Here is a 17096-nt window from a genome sequence, read left to right as displayed (position 1 = left end):
AATGAAGGGGATAAAAGAAAGTAAGAAAAAGAAAAAGGGAAGGGTAGAAAAGAAGAAAGAGGGAGACAAAAGAGGGAAATCCCTCCAGAAGAGGTAAAGAAAAGTACGAAGTTGAAGTGGCAAGGGGATGAAGACAGAGGATGAGGAGAGAAAATGCAGGAGAGACTAAAATCAAAATGGGTAATCAATCAGAGGACAAGCAGGGAAGAAAGATGGTTATTTTCTGCATCAGTTTTCCAAATGCCTGTCCACCTGGGGCTCTGGCCACCCCCTCCCCTTAGCCATTGCTCAGGGGACTCTATCAGTCTACTGAAGAGGCAGGAGGCTATCGGTTTACAAGAAGAGAGGAAGCAGAGGAAGAGGAAAGAAAGCAGACAAATTACTAAATGAGGAAGCCAATTATCCAGTGCACCATACTTCAAGCTGTCAGTAGGCTGCTATTCCTCAGGCACCTTTGAGCAAAGTGGGACTTAGAACTCTAGAGTTTGCTGCCATCTGGCCTTTCCAATAAGATTGTCTATACAGACTTCCCCCTGGCCACATCCAATGCCAGCAAGCTGAGTGAAATCTTTCCAGATCAGAGCCCACTGTTACAGTACCACTGGTTCATAGGATCACTAAAACAGAAGAGGCTTCCAAATAAAACTGCCAGGAGCCATTTCGGTTTCCTATTTGTAAAAACAATGGGACTTACTTGGAGACTTCTTCTGACTTCTCTAACAGCAACAAACATAAAAAGCCAAAAGCAGTCACTTGCTTTAGTCAAGAAGCCAGAGATGGTGCATGGTTAAAGATATTTTGTGACTGCCAAAGGCTAGTACACGGAGGACAGTTCAGCCCACAAGCAGCTTAACTGATGGGGATTTCTTTATTTTCATAAAACCCTCACAAATGTTAATGCAGAACAAAGTAAACACCACCTCACCTAGCCACACAGGCTGACCAGGGCATAGCTGTCCAAGAGCGTTATGGGCATATTGTATGCCCCCCATACAATATGACGTGGGGAGGTGAGGGCAGAGAAGGTCAGACAGGGGATCAAAATGTCTGGAAGAGGATCCTGTTAGTCTGTGGCAGGTTCCACTTTGCAAGAAATATGAGTTACAGAGAAAAGCTGGGGCATGGGGTGAACTGCAGCAGTATGGTTGTATAACATCACCATCCTGAGTAAGCAGCCAAACAAACTCCGGCAGTGGAGATGTCTGAAAAGTTTAAATTTACGATATATTTTCTTGTTCCCTGAATACAGTCATGTGACATGTGGTTTGCTTCAATGGGAAGGAAAGCAAGAATCCCAAGAAAGAGAAAATGTCAGGTGTACAGTGATAAGGTTACCTGTGGGATAAAAGACGCAGACCTCTCAGTGATGACTACATCCTTACGTCCCTCTGAAAGCAGAAGCGGTACATCAGCCTCTCCCTCCACCAGCATGCTGCCTAATTCCAAAAACGACTCTCTCTTTCTCCACAGAGAGTGATGACTGTAACTCTGGAAAACATTTATAGTGACTGATACACCCACTTCCATGCTCTGGAGGGAAAACTGATTAGTCACATTCACAGTTTCTATAACAACAATCCTCAGTGTGAGGCCCATGGACTACTTGCGTCAAAATCACCAGGGGCACCTGTCAAGAGTACTGACTGCTGAACTGAAATTTCTGGGGAGTGGGGCTCAGGAATCTACCTTTTAAAAAGTAGCTCTGCTGAGGATTCTTAGGCATGCTCAAGTTTGAAACTACTCTTCTATCACATGCTATCCATGGAACCCTATGGATAGGGTTCTTTCTCTCCAGCCAGCTTGCCTGCTTTCTTCCTTCTTTGCCTCCCTCCATCCACATATTACAATCTTCATTTGAGGCACTGTGTTGAGTGCTAACGGTGTATCAAACACAGAGCTCATGCTGAAATGGCTGCAGCAAGGAGCACAAAGGGGAATGTGTGTCTCTGGCTCTACTCTATAAGTTACTGAGCCATGAGAAGACGAGTTTGGCTCCCTTCTGTGAAAGGCAGGACTTCTAAAATATAGTTGAGGAAGTTAACACACACACTAATGATCACAAGCAAGACAACGTCACTCCCATAGACAATTTAATTTCCATGGGGAGGAAGTGTGGATACGTAAACATATTTATCAAGTTTGCCAGTAAGTCTTTGTCCCATACACTGTCCTTATCAAGTTTTTAGATTCCAACATGTAGGGTGTAGCCACCTTCACTCAGTGTGATAAGAAATAGATCCATTAAGGTCTGTGCCAAGAACATAACCATCTGAACAAATAGGTTAAGACTGGTAGGAGAGACCTGCCACAGAAGCCAGGAAATTCTTACCCACAGGCAGGAATTTCTACCAGGCCTGCCATTATTCACTCCAAGGCAAAGACAAGAAGAGCGTGGCACACTGCTGGGAAGTGATTCTGGAGATGGTCATGGGACAGTTTTGTTCATCTTCTCGTTACAGCAATGTGTTCCCCACGAAAGGAAATACAGTGACTCTGAATTACAATCTGGCCCAAATACTGATCCCAGTGTCTGGCTTCGGGCAGTGTAGACTAGATATTCTGCCGTGTCTGGTACAGACTCTGATACCCTTCATCAATGGCCCAGTAAACTGAGAGGCAATCCCCTTTGGTGGAGGGGAACTCATTCTTGAGAGTTCCGAGGTAATCACCACCTTTGTGCACTGCCTCAGCCCGCCTCTGGAAGCCCTTCCCTCCACTCTCCTCTAATCTTATGTGAGTCCCATATCCCATCACACTGTCCTTTCCAGGTTCACAATCTCTTCTACAATAGCACCCTTGACCCTTCTCCATCCACCTTCCCTCCATCTTTTTAACCACCAGCAGCTTCCAAAGGAGAATGAAACAAACTCCTTGACCAAGTCATGTATGTATTTTAGTTCTACAAATAAATAGAGGGAAAGAGTTCCAAGAATTTCATGTCACCCATAAAATAGGCTTGTGAGGAATATTGGTTTCCACCCAGAAAAGGTGAGCACATAGGACACATGATAGAAGGTTCAAAAGATGGCAGCAATGAGGTTTCAGCTCTGCTGGTCCAACTTAAACAAGATAGCAATGGACCAGAAGGAAACCCTGACTGATATCCATTTTGTAAAAGATTCCACTGCCTGGTAAGAAACAACTTATTTCCTGTGAAGTGGGAAGCTGAGTGTGCCATTAGTCAAGCTACAGAGCAAATCCACCTTGGAAAAGAATCCACTGGTCTTACAGTCAAGTGATCAGATTTCTGCCCATTTGGATTTTGCATAAAGCTACCTATTACACTGGTTTTCAAACTGTGTTCTACAGTTATGCCCAATGTGTTCAGTTCCCACCTCCAGGTCCTCCCTGTAGATTGGGGTATCAGATCAAGAAAAACAACACCTCAGAAAACTTGAAAACCACTAGCATAGCACAATAGTTTCCATAGGTTCTCAGGTGCTTGAGCCAAGACAGAAGATGAAAACAGAATAAAGAAAGAGGGGAAATCCCACTCAACCTCAAGACTGCCATTGACCACATCAGCCTGGCCAGAAATCTCACAACAGATTATGCTGGCTCTAGCAGCTGCCAAATATTTGGGCCAGAAAGAGGTGGGCAGGAGAAGTACCTTTTACAGGGAGACATTTTTACCCTCTTTCTAGTCTCTTGATTTATGTAAAGTGATTTCACAGAAAATTATCAGCAGCTGATACAAATTATAAGGAAACTCTCCAAAGACTGAAACTGGGCAGTTTTAGCAACTCAGACTAAATGAGACACCTCACAGGTCTTGAGTTCCACAATTATTTTTTTTCTTTTTCTTTTTTTTTTTTCACAATTATTTTTAATTGTCTTAGCTAACCATCTCTGTGACCTGTGTTCAACAACAATCATCAGTGAAGAGCCAGAATGCGGGCTCTTGAGTCTGTTTTATTGAAGCAGACCCTGGAAGCTCCCTTAAAACCACGATGTGCAGTTTTTCAGCAAGAAGTAGGGGTGAAGGGCAGCCTGCGTGGCTCAGCGGTTTAGCACCGCCTTCAGCCCAGGGCCTGATCCTGGAGACCCAGGATGGAGTCCCACGTCAGGCTCCCATGGAGCCTGCTTCTCCCTTTGCCTCTGTCTCTGCCTCTCTCTTTCTCTCTGTCTCTCATGAATAAATGAAATCTTAAAAAAAAAAAAAAAAGTAGGGGTGAGGAGAAGGTGTGATATGTATTCCATCCAATTTATAAAAAGAACTCTGTGTTTTTAGAAAATCTTGTCTAGTACAGGTCTTGGCCTTAAAGCTTTCTAGGAAACAACCTAAAATCATCAGAAGAACAAGTTCCGGACTAATACCTGTGGGTCTGTAGGGAGAGCAGAGCCATAAAAAAACTGGGGAAGAGGAAAAGTAGCAATTATTTTCTGACCATACTGACCCCAGCTACCACCCTCCTCTCTTAGCTTCCGGCCTGGTGATTTCCCATGTACTCAACCATGTCATCCCCGTCATCCTCATCCTCATTTCTGAGCTCTTCCTATGTGCCTGGCATTTTGTTTTACAGACACCACACCTCATCAGTTCTCACAGTATACTTACCATGTAGATACTATCATTATGAGCATTTACAGGTGATAAACCTAGGGTTCAAAATTTTTAAATGACAGCCCAGGTCACAAGTGTTAAGTGGTAGAGCAAGACTCAAGAGTCACTTCTTTTCCTCCAGCGCCTGTTGCACTTAGCCAGCATGAAGAGAAGAGAAGTGTTAGCTCCACTTCCCAAGTCAAGGTGGCGCTAAGGTAAGACAGGGTAAAATACATAAAAATGGTTTAAAAATCTGACATTTATAGAAAGCTAAGCCAAAGCAGATTCAGTGGTACAGAAATACTTATTATAATTTGAGGGGATCTCAGTACACAAAGCAAGAAATTTATCAGTAATTTGGATTCAGTAAATTAAGAAAAGGAGAGAGAAAGAGGGAAAGAAAGAAAGAAAGAAAGAAAAGAAAAGAAAAACAAACAAGCAAACAAACTTTTGATTTCTTTAGTGACATAAAGCTGGCAAGCTTTTTCTTTGAAGATTCCTGGCCCTGGACAGGAATATGCAAGGCAAATAAAAATATGAGAGGCATATTAAAGAGTCCTTTGGAACTCAGTTTTGTTTCAGCAAACTAAGTTGCCTGAGAGAGGTCTATCAAAGATGACTACAGAAGATGGGAAAACTGATAATAACATGTCCCCTGGAGTCATCTTTGAAGATTTTTAAGAAACTGTAAATGGTACCTTTAGAAGTAATCATGGAGGAGTTTTCATTAAGAGCATTTAAAAAAAAAAAAAAACTTCATTTATCTCAGTGTTTTGAAAGATGCAGTGAAAGGAAAATATTCCCATTGCTAATAACCTCTTTACCCTGTCTCTTCAGCACCAAGCTCACAGTTCAGAAGTACGCAGTCTGGCATACATAGAAGTGGTAAGAAATAGCAAGATGCCTATTCATTACCTGCAGAGATAATATGTTACAGAATGCTTTCAAGATAATGAGGATGTTAGTGATGAGATACTAAACCAGTCCAAGAATGATGTACAGACCTTATGCTGGGCAGTATAGAGCACCAGAGGTGAGAGCAATTTGGTGGACAGTGTAGAAAATCAAAATGCGGGCAGCCCCAGGGGGCTCAGCGGTTTAGCGCCGCCTTCAGCCAGGGCGTGATTCTGGAGTCCCAGGATCAAGTCCCGCATCAGGCTCCCTGTATGGAGCCTGCTTCTCCCTCTGCCTGTGTCTCTGCCTCTCTCTCTCTCTCATGAATAAATAAATACAATCTTAAAAAAATAAAAAAGAAAATCAAAATGCCTTAGGTTGGCAAGGTATCACCACATGACCTGACTCCTTCTGTATCTAAAAGAGAAGCACAGTCTTTGTCATTTAACGGAGCGAGTGGGTTAGATTCCACGGATGGAGGCTCCAACCTCAGCTCTGATAGAAGGGAAAATCAATCCCTCATTACATGATGGAGACAAATTCCATCAGGAACATCCCCTGTGTACAGCCAGAACATCCACCACAACATACCCAGGGATCACAAACAAATAGATTTGGGTTTGTAGGGTAATGCCTACATACTCACACCTCGCATCCAGTATATTCCCCACGAGTATCTCTGATGCAAGCATTTTAACTGCAAACATTTTCAGCACCTAACTAATTGGCCGTAAAGTAATTTGGCATAGAAAATAAGATCATTAAAAATAATAAAACCATGATGTTTATTTTAAAAGGACATAATGAAACATAAAAAATGAATGACAAAATTAAAAGACTTTATTGCAAAACTCAAAATATTTGAATACATTCAAAATGTCTAGTGTTGGGACTCCTGGATGGTTCAGTGGTTGAGCATCTGCGTTTGGCCCAGGGCATGATCCTAGGGTCCCAGGATCAAGTCCCACATCCAGCTCCCTGCATGGAGCCTGCTTCTCCCTCTGCCTGTGTCTCTGCCTCTCTCTCTCTGTCTCTCATGAATAAATAAATAAAATCTTTTAAAAAAATGTCTAGTGTAGATTCATAGCAATATTGTGCAAATAAATGATTCCATTTTGTGACTGCCCCCAAGCACTTGACTTCCAAGTTTTTTGTTCACAGTATTATACATAATTTTTTTGTTTGTTGATCCATCTCCTCATTCAGCAGCATACTTTTCTCACTCATATTTCTTTCTTCATCAAGAGAGGTATCAGTTTCCAAATACTGTAACACTTACTGGTATCTGAGCTTTGTATTGCACTGTGAAAGTCTTCTACACAGGTGTTCGTTTTTGGTAGATCATCACATTGGAATATTGATGGATATTCTAAGGTTCTCTAGGAAATGTGGGTTCCAAACTGTGTGATAGTGGAGAGATAATTATGATGGCTAAGATTTATATAATATAAAACCAGGAATATCCTATCAATGGAAAAATGAAACCAAACTGTCAACCAGTTGATTAAACCAATGAGCTGTCAAACCAAAGTGTCAACCAAGTTATTTTTCATCTTTAAGGTAGTACTGTCTTACAGCCAATTTGGTTATGCAGTGAAAATGCTTCCGGCAAAGATGCTTCCTGGAAATTCCCTAGAGCAATCACACATACACACTCACACACACATACACCTGGAGATTTGGGGGAGGAGATAAAGGAGACCTTCTTAAGTGAAATTCTCTAGCTTTCTTTATAAGACAATGTATTTCTGAAAAAAAAAAAAAAGAGAGAGAGAGAGAGAGAGAAGGGTGCTTGGGTGGCACAGTCGGTTGACGTCCCACTCTTGACTTCGGCTCAGGTCATGATCTCAGGGTTGTGAGTTTGAGCCCCACATCAGGCTCTGTGTGAGGCCTGGAGCCTTCTTAGGATTCCCTGCCCTTCCCCCCTCCTCTCTTCCTCTAAAAAAATGTATTTCTGCATCACTTACATAATTAGAAATAATTTTTTAAAATATATCAGGCATGTCCTTCCCAGCAGTGGGTCTCCCTCCTCTTTACATAAAAGAAACAAAATAAAGGAACTCTCTTCCACCCCAGGAGATTGCCAACATAACTTCTCAATTCATTCACTCATTCTACAAATACTTCCTGAGAGCCTACTGTGTGCAAAGCTGTGTTCTATGTGTTATATCTTCTTCTTTCAGCACAGAGCCTCCACTTTAGAGTTTCTTCATTCTCTGATATTCTCTATAACTCATCTTTTAACCCCAAACATTTTTTTGCTCAGACCTCCCCCAAACTGATGAGCTCCGGTTTCCAAACTCTCATGCAAGCCTCAGCTTTCATCAGGAACCATGCTTCCAGGCACTCTGCTCCTCCTCAACAAATAACAATATAACCATAGGCCTCCATACCAGTTAACTACACCTATTCCAACCCTGACTGAAAGGGAGCACTCCCATGTCTACAAAAGTTAGGCATGGGGAGGGGTATTTCTCACCAACTGCCCCCCAGCTACGACTCACAGTAGAAAAATTCATGGTGAAACACAGATTCACATCTCAAAACTGCCCTTGCTACACACATAAACAGCAGATGGTTATTTTGAAGTTTCAGGTATACTAACCTCCCACTCAGACATTTCTAGGTTCTGCTCTGTCTGCACCTGGAGAGAGAAGAGACATTTGACACTAATGAGATTTGGTTCTCATCTCAGTTTTATATCATTTCTGCCAATGAGCAGTTTCCAGGCCATGGCTCAGCTTCCTTCTTCCTAGATTTTTTTTTTTTTAAGGCCTATGGACCTTGCACTTGAAGGTCAGTTAATAACTCCTTTCTCTAGTCTGCCTCTAAAACCAAGAAAATGTTAAAAAGCAAAAGCAAAATCCCAAATGGCTTGGGGTGGTTTGGCAAGTGGCAGGTTTCACCCGGAGAGAGACAGAATTTGTGGGTAAAGGGTTAAACATTAACACGCTTCCCTGGAAGGTCTCTTCTATCCTGTTAATGGAACCCAAGTGCAAACCTTGGCAGGAATTGCACATTAGCTCATGACAGGTGTAGGCTTCATGCTGGTTGCTGCTGCATTTCTAGCAAAAAATCAGGGGCATGGGGACCACTCCATGACACAGTAGGCTGGAGCAGATTGCTTTGCAGTCATCTCTTCTGGCTGAAATAATTCCCTATAACAACTTCCTTGACACGCTGTTAGGATGGCCTATTTCCAAGGTAATGGCTGATGCATGAGGATATAATAGACATCATCTGTGGTTTTCCAGAGAGGAAGCTGCCAGAACCACCCTGCTGCATTTTTCTCAGAGAGGCATTCACCCATTCAGCAATATTTACTAAATTGGGTCCCCTTGTTACACGCTCCCCAGCAGCCTCCAATTCTTTCCACGTCATCATGTTGCCCACTTTTTAATCTTAGCCTGGGGCCACAAACTCAAACATCTAGGGGAATGAGCCAGATCACATAAATGACCAGAGCAGGCTAGTAACAACCAAAGCATCTCTGCCTATCTAAAGGAAGAGGCTACTACTTCTGTGCAGTCGTTTTCACTTCAGGATGCTCTTCTGGAAGAACTTGCAGATTCCTTCTGATTACAAATAGGCTCATCAACAATGTCCTGACAATGTCAAGATGGTCTGTATCCTGGGCTGAACGGTGTCCCCCTAAATTCATGTTGATCTGGCACTTCAGAATGTGACTTTATTAGGAAATAAGATCTTGGTCGACTTAATTAATTAAAGAGATCACACTGGATGAGGGTGGGCCCTAAATCCAATGACTGGTATCCTTAGAAAAAGAATGACACAGGGGTGCCTGGGTGGCTCAGTTGGTTAAGTGTCTGCCTTCAGCTCAGGTCATGATCCCAGGATCCCTGCATCAGGCTCCCTACTCAGTGGGACCTCTCACTCTCACTCTGGCCTTCTGCCCCCACTAATGCTCTCTCTCAAATAAATAAATGAAAACTTCAAAAGAGAGAGAGAGAGAGAGAGAGACATAAAAACAGAGAGGAGGATGCCATGTGAGGACAGAACCAGACACCAGAATGATACATAGGCAAGATAAGGAATGCCGACTAATGCCAAGGGTTGCCAGCAACCACCAAAAACTAGGAGAAAGGCAAAGAATCACCTGGCTGAAGATGGGATTCTACTATATTTGTATTTATTTTATTATTTTTTAAATTTTATTTATTTGAGAGAAAGAGAGCATAGGAGCACAGCAAGGGGAGCCACAGGCAGAAGGAGAGAAAGAAGCAATATCTTCGCTGAGCAAGAAGCCTGATGATAATGTGATGCAGGTCTCAATCCCAGGACCCGAGGATCATGACCTGAGCCAAAGGCAGATGCTTAACCGACTGAGCCACTCAGGTGCCCCTGTACTTATTTATTCTTAACTGAAAAATTTTTTGGCTTATAAAAGAGCAAAACATTTCAGTGAAAAAGAACAAAAACAAAAACACTCATAGACCTCTGTGCTATGGTTTGTCTCATCTGAACTATCAAAATGACCTCCAATCTCTTCTGGCTCTTTTCAACCCCCTCTCTATACCATAGCCAGAGGGATCTCCGGAAAATTCAAATCAGATGATGTCACCCATCTCCCTCAAATCCCTTAAAGATGTCCCACTGCTCTCTCAATAAGGACTAACATCTTTACCATGGCCCACAAGGCCCTGCACACTCTGGCCCCTGCCCCCACTCACTCTCTGCCTTAAAGTCTTACAGGCTTCAAGTGGCTCATGCTCCTTTGTGTTCTCTTTCACCTTAGGACTTTTGCATGTGCTGGCCTCTCTACCTTGAGTATCTTTACCTCCCTCACCCCCACAATGCACACATACACACACACACACACACACACACACACACACATATACATATACCCCTTGTACCTGGCTAACACAAGGATGCCTACACATTCTTCAGATCTCCGGTCAGTGATCATTTCCTCAGGAAAACTTTTCCAGACCTCTCCCTCTTCAAAAAAATTAGTCCAATTTCATTCAGATACTCCCATGCCAGCAGGTATCTTAGAAATTTAGCATGCCCCACCTATTTGAGTATGCTCATCTGCTTCATTCTGTCCCCTCCACTGGACTGTGTGATCCCTCACATCTAATACAGTGCCTGCTGTAAAGTATAGTCTCCTAGGAGGCTGTAGTACTGTTCCTCCAAGGAATTTGCATGCTTTTCTCCAACTCCAAGTTAAAATGATCTCTATACCCTCTTTACTCCAATTGTCCTCAGTTGTTCGTTTTTACCTATTCATGAGAGACACACAGAGAGAAGCAGAGACATAGGCAGAGGGAGAAACAGGCTCCCTACATGGAACCCGATGCAGGACTTGATCTAGGACCCCGGGATCATGCCCTGAGCTGAAGGCAGATGCTCAACCACTGAGCCACCCTGGCGTCCCAGTTTGTACTTTCATTAGAGTAACATTTCACATTTTGCACTGTTCAGTGACATTCACATCTGTTTACATCCTCTGGCCGTTAGCTACACTGTGAGCAGGAATGATACATCATTGCACTGCTCAACATACAGGGTGGGTCTCTTGTCATACTTCGATTCTAAAAGGCAGATTTTTAAAACGGTGCCTCTTAATAACTGTAAGGAGGCTTTACAGAGTTGTCTGAACAGAGAGGATGGCAGAGCTGTTACGAGGGCAAGCTGAGGACTCCAAGTTTGAACCCACTTTGTGCTACTTCTATGAGATTATATTTTTTATTTTTTATTATTTTTAAAGATTTTATTTATTTATTCATGAGAGACACACACACACAGAGAGGCACAGACACAGGCAAAGGGAGAAGCAGGCTCCATGCAGGGCCTGACGTGGGGCTCGATCCCCAGTCTCCAGGATCAGGCCCTGGCTGAAGGCAGAGCTAAACCGCTGAGCCACCTAGCTGCCTGTCTATGAGATTTTAGACCAGTTTGTGCACTTCAATGCACTCTAATTCTTTACCTGGAAAATGAGGATAAGAACAGTACCCATAACAAAGTGACATTATAAAGATGGAAAAGGCATACAAACTCTTAAAGGAGAGTGAGCATGGGCATGCTCATTACATCAGCTATAAGTACTAGCATTTGTTATTGGAGTGAGGGAATGCTCTTCTTTACATTAGAAAGTATAATAATGAGGTGCACCTGCTGCACTCAGTCAGTAGAGTATGATTCTTGATCTTGGGGTGGTGAGTTCGAGCTTCCTGTTGGCACAGAGATTATTTGGAAAAAAAAAAAAGGTATAATAGTGGTAGCAGCTAATTCCTTCTAAGATGGAAATCCTTAGGGACACCTGGGTGTCTCAGCGGTTGAGCACTTGCCTTTGGCTCAGGGTATGATCGGAGTCCTGGGATCGAGTCCCACATCAGGCTCCCTGCATGAAGCCTGCTTCTCTCTCTGCCAATGTCTCTGCCTCTCTCTCTCTGTCTCTCTCTCTCTCTGTCTCTCTCATGAATAAATAAATAAAATTTTTTTTAAAAAGATGGAAATACTCAAAGATTCAGGGAAAAGCTTCACAGGAAAAGCAACAATTCAAGAGAAAAATAAATTTAAGAGTATTGATCTAGTCCCCAAAAGCAGCAAAAGGGAGAGGGGATAAAAGGCACAAGTCAGGGAGGATAGCTGTGAACAGGAGGGCTACTTCTTTGCAATGCCAACTCTACTTTTTAGGAAGACCTCATTTGAAATGACAGATTTCCTACTGCATGGATTCCCGCATAGTGTAAATGCCTTGCTCAGATGGGTCTAAACCCAAATTCTACCAGCTGTTCTCAGCTAGGCATTACTCCCTAGGCCAAGAACATTTCTGACAATGTCTGGAGAAATTGTTAATTGTTATGACTTGGGCAGGGAGGGTGGAAGGAGAGGAGGGGAAGGGTGGGGGAAGAGCAGCTTGCTCCTCACATCTACTGGGTAGAGGTCAGGGATGCTACAACACACCTCACAATGCACACACCAAGACCCACACCCCCAACCCAGAATTTATCCACCCAAAATGTTGGTAGCACTGCAGTGGAGAAACCCTGTTCTAGATCATTACATTTCAACATCACAGGGGTGCTAGACCTGTATGCACAAATATCACATTACAGACTTACGTAATTTTATTTCTGCGATGTTTCAACTAGCCCCTCTTGCCAAAGAGCCTTTAATGATAATCAGTGTGTTTTGTAGACCATAAAGTAGTCTGCCGGGATCCAAACTAAATCTCTCATCTCTTCCATCCATTCAGGCCCTGAAATTCCCTTTTATGGCCGCTATCTTCAGAAGGGACCACAGAGCCTTGAGGAGCTCCAAGCTGTTCGGTGCCTGCAGGAAATTTGTGGTTAATCACTTCAACCTGCTTCACTTTAAGAGAGATTTTCTAGGACCTGTTTATTGTTCCGCTGCTTGGCTTCTCCGGAGTTATCTATGACTGAAGTCCTAACATTTATTTGTAGAGTAGAAGGTATATTTTTACTCTCACATCCCTTCCAAGTCCCTGAATTAAATTAGTACGAACTTTCCAAAATAAATTCACCTTTGAGCTGAAACTAAGCACGGAAAGTTTCAGTCCAAAAGGATACCTTATTAGAAAGTTAGAGGCAAAGGAAAATGAGGATTATAATGAATTTTTGAGTGTAACCTCAGCACTGGTAGTTACCAAGGATAGGGTATTTGTTATTTAAAAGACTCTCGGGATGCCTGGGTGGCTCAGTGGTTGAGCGTCTGCCTTTGGCCCAGGGCATGATCCTAGGGTCCTGGGATGGAGTTCCACATTGGGCTCCCTGCAGGGAGCCTGCTTCTCCTCTCTCTGCCTGTGTCTCTGCCTTTCTCTCTGTGTCTCTCATGAATAAATAAATTAAATATTTTAAAAAAGACTAACAGATTTGATGTATGCAATCCAAGATTGACATTCAATTCCCTTTTCTTCAGACTCAAAGAAAAAACAACTGGAAATAAACAGAATGGAAAAATCAGCACATGTGGATCTAATTCTGCACCGTGTCACTGGTTAAAACCCAAGAAAAGACTGTTTTGTCAGAATGAGAAAAAGGGAACAATCGATAACACAAAGGAAGATCTCCAATTCCTTCACTCCACAAACCTAATTTGCTAGAACACGACTATGGTTGGGTAGCAAATTGTCAACAGCCCCAAGTTAACATATTATGTGAATGGTCACTATGGTTCTTCCTACAGAAAACGGTTCTCATAGCTCTGGGTGATCTGTACCACAGATAGATGTTAGAGCATTTGGTGTTTGTTCTTCCTTTTGATTCTCAACATGATAAAGTTTTTCCCAATCATGTCCAACCCTTGAACGATTCAAAATCTGCACAATTCTGAGGTATGTACCTTTTCAATAATCTTTTCTTAGCCCTAAGTACAACTTTGCTCACATAAGGCCCAAATAAAATGCTACTAGTCAAGGCAGCATTAAAACTAGTGCATTATGGGATGCCCGGGTGGCTCAGTCAGTCAGGCATCTGCCATCAGCTCAGGTTATGGTTGGGGGGGTCCTGGGATCCAGCCCCACATCAGGCTCTCTGCTCAGTGGGGAGTCTACTTCCCCCTCTGCCCCTGGCCCTACTTGGGCACGCACTCTCTCTCTCAATCACTGTCTCTCTCAAATAAATAAATAAAATCTTTAAAAACCAGTGCATTTAAAAAGCTGCTATCCTCTAGATTAAACTATTCTTTTCCAACAGTTTTTGTCAGCAACAGAATGCTTTTCTTCCACCTTCCTGCCCCCTAAACACACAAAGAGCCTTGGGCAGAATAGGAATACATAAAACAGATAAAAGAAGAATTGCTGTAAGAAAGCAGGGTTCCCAGAAGCTCACACCTACCTCCCCACCCCATATTCTCCTTTGTTCCTACTGTATGGAAAAATACATGAAAAAAAATGGTTTCAAAATTATTTTTTTCATTTTCTTTTTTTTAAAGATTTATTTATTTATGATAGACATAGAGAGAGAGAGAGGCAGAGACACAGGAGGAGGGAGAAGCGGGCTCCATGCCAGGAACTTGACATGGGACTTGATACCGGGACTCCAGGATCACGCCCTGGGCCAAAGGCAGGTGCTAAACCACTGAGCCACCCAGGGATCCCTATTTTTTTTCATTTTCCAACAGACTGAGTTGGCATCATTTAGATGGAGTCCTTACTCAGGCCACAGGAGCACTGAATCAAGTTCTCTTAATGTTAACAGCTCACAGGAATAGTAGTCACTTGGAAGTGTAATTTGGGTAAAGCTACTTTTGTTTTTACTTTCCTTGATTCTGTGTCACTTGCATTTTTAGGATTCCCCCCCCCCCCAAAAAAAAAGTTTTTTACTTCTAAAAAGTGTATCTGGAAAATAATTGATATTTTACCAAGTTTCCTTTCTGTTTTTTTGGTTAATTACTTCTAGAGTATATCCTGGCAAATGTAAAAGAGTCAAAAGGACAAATGCATCTTTCCTTTTTCTTCACCTGCAATGTGATCCAACTGTAATACACATATAATGATGCAGTTAGTCAAATTAACACACACTATATAGTTTTAAAGGGATCCTATGCATTATCTTCAAAATATTTTCATGCATTTTGCCTCTATGAATGTAAGATGCTTGCACTGTGATGTCTGTCACCCACCCTGTCAGGGCTGATTCTCTTTCTTTGGATGGCTAGAGAGAGAGCCCCACCTGCTATCATGGCTCTGTGGACATTTCTTCCACACCTCTCATAAAAAAAAAAAAAAACCACATTCCAAGATGAAGGAAGACAGTTCTTCCTCCATCCAAGGCATGTATCTCCTCCAAGGACGTGTCCTTGGCATAGGCTAATAAAATCTCAACACTTATAACCCAAAGGATATGTGTAAATTGGGTAATTTTATGTTTTTAAATAAAAACATTTATTAAAATTCACAGGACCTTAAATTTATACTTGGCATGGGAAGACACCTTACTTTTTTTTTTTAATCAGAAAATGATCTCTCAAAATGCATGTTATCACCAAAATGATAATCACCACCTCAAATCTGTAATCCTGCCAAAAGAAGTCTGCACAACAGGAGCAGTTAGATGACAGGGGTTTGCGGAAGCTCACATTCCCTAAAATATCCTTAGCATTCCTCTCTAAAAAGCATGGGGGAAATCAAAGCAGCTGAAATTGTGGCTTCTTCCTGACCAGTTCTGAAAAACAATATACCAGAGGCCATGCATCTTATCTTATGGTCCACATTTCCAGTGAAGTCGAATACAGAAACTGCATTTGGATCAACACATGTTTGAACTATTTTACTTTAGAGAAAGAAAAATTGAGCAATCCTGGAAGAACTCCATATTTTTCTTTAAAAAAAATTTTTTTTTAAGTTCCTCTTGAAAACTAGTTACTCCTTTGAGCAGGAAGGAAGGGTTTGGAACAGCTGTCCCTGAGTGAGTTGGGAGAATGTTAATCACTGTCCCTTCTCTCCTTTACTTAAAGATTAGCTCACATCCCAGGCCCCTGCAAAAGGAAACCGCATACACTTAACTTTTGAGACTACCATGAGGAATATTTCTGTAACAGTAGTAGTAGGTCAGCCAGATCTAAAGGACGCTCAAGGCCGGAAATGTACCCCAAAGCCAACAAAAGCCCAAGGGGTCGGCAGTGGGCTGACTGGACGTTTGAGAAAGTCTTTTGTATCTTGACTAAAGCTCCTCAGGAAAAAGTCAAACTTAACAAAAATGGTTTTAAAAAAGAAAAAGAAAAAAAAAAGAAATTGTCACATATAAGGACATCTGCAACTTTAGCCAGAGCCTTCCCAGGCAGAGTGAACGTGCCAGAGACCATGTTAAGTTAAAGATATTATATTAAATGCAATTTCCTCTGTGTATTGTTAAGTGAGGAGAGCAAACAGGGTAGTAGCTAATATATATAATCCCACTGTAATCACAAACAGTAATTCTCCCAAAGTCGAACAAAAATATTTTGCTCCATATCATTATTTGAGCACAGAGCTAGGTGGAGAAAGATATACAAGTTGTTAATATTTATAACAAGGAGGAAGGTGAGAGAAGAGAGTGAAAAAAAAGAGCTTAGGACGCCTGGGTGTCTCAGTGGTTGAGCACTTGCCTTTGGCTCAGGGTGTGATCCCAGAGTCCGAGGATCGAGTCCCACATCGGGCTCCTTGCATGGAGCCTGCTTCTCCCTCTGCCTGTGTCTCTGCCTCTCTGTGTCTCTCATGAATAAATAAATAAAATCTTAAAAAAAAAAAAAGTTTAAAAAAGAGACACAGACTCAATGGATAGAAAAATATGCATGACCTGATACATGATATGTGTATATTGGGTAATTCTATGCTTTTAAATAAAAGAGAAATATAATTCTACAAAAGAGGGATAGACTATTGTTGGATAGGAAAATATGCATGGCAATAACTAGACGGTGACACAAACATTTGTTTTTAGGATGAAACCACGGACATTTTCCTTAGAGCCACTGTAATAAGATATTTTATCAATACAGACTATGGCAGATTCTCCACATGTAGCTAATACACTTTATAACACAATGGTTAGATATGAGGATAAACATCAGTTGCATTTGACAAGTGGTCTGAGACACTGTGCAAACAGATGGGGGTCTATGGGATCTACATGAATCAGAACTTGACAATTTGCATGAATGGGACAAGAAGTAACAACAGTCCCCTCTG

At 42.1% G+C, this 17096-nt stretch overlaps 1 protein-coding gene and 1 pseudogene across 1 annotated transcript in view; one reads left to right on the top strand and one right to left on the bottom strand.

Annotated features, from left to right (window-relative positions):
* LOC121496848 overlaps window positions 1-1463 on the bottom strand; it is a 235849-nt gene extending 234386 nt beyond the window's left edge. The window contains exon 1 of the transcript XR_005989355.1: window positions 1336-1463. The gene's annotated coding sequence lies outside the window, so the exon portion shown is untranslated. The remainder of the gene's footprint in view (window positions 1-1335) is intronic.
* Window positions 1464-2421: 958 nt separating this feature from the next.
* LOC121497771 overlaps window positions 2422-17096 on the top strand; it is a 22544-nt pseudogene continuing 7869 nt past the window's right edge.

This window comes from Vulpes lagopus, chromosome 8 (assembly GCF_018345385.1).
Source record: "Vulpes lagopus strain Blue_001 chromosome 8, ASM1834538v1, whole genome shotgun sequence".
Classification (NCBI taxonomy): Eukaryota; Metazoa; Chordata; class Mammalia; order Carnivora; family Canidae; genus Vulpes; species Vulpes lagopus.
Note: the sequence above shows the minus strand (reverse complement) of the source record. Positions and strands in the feature narration are given on the sequence as shown.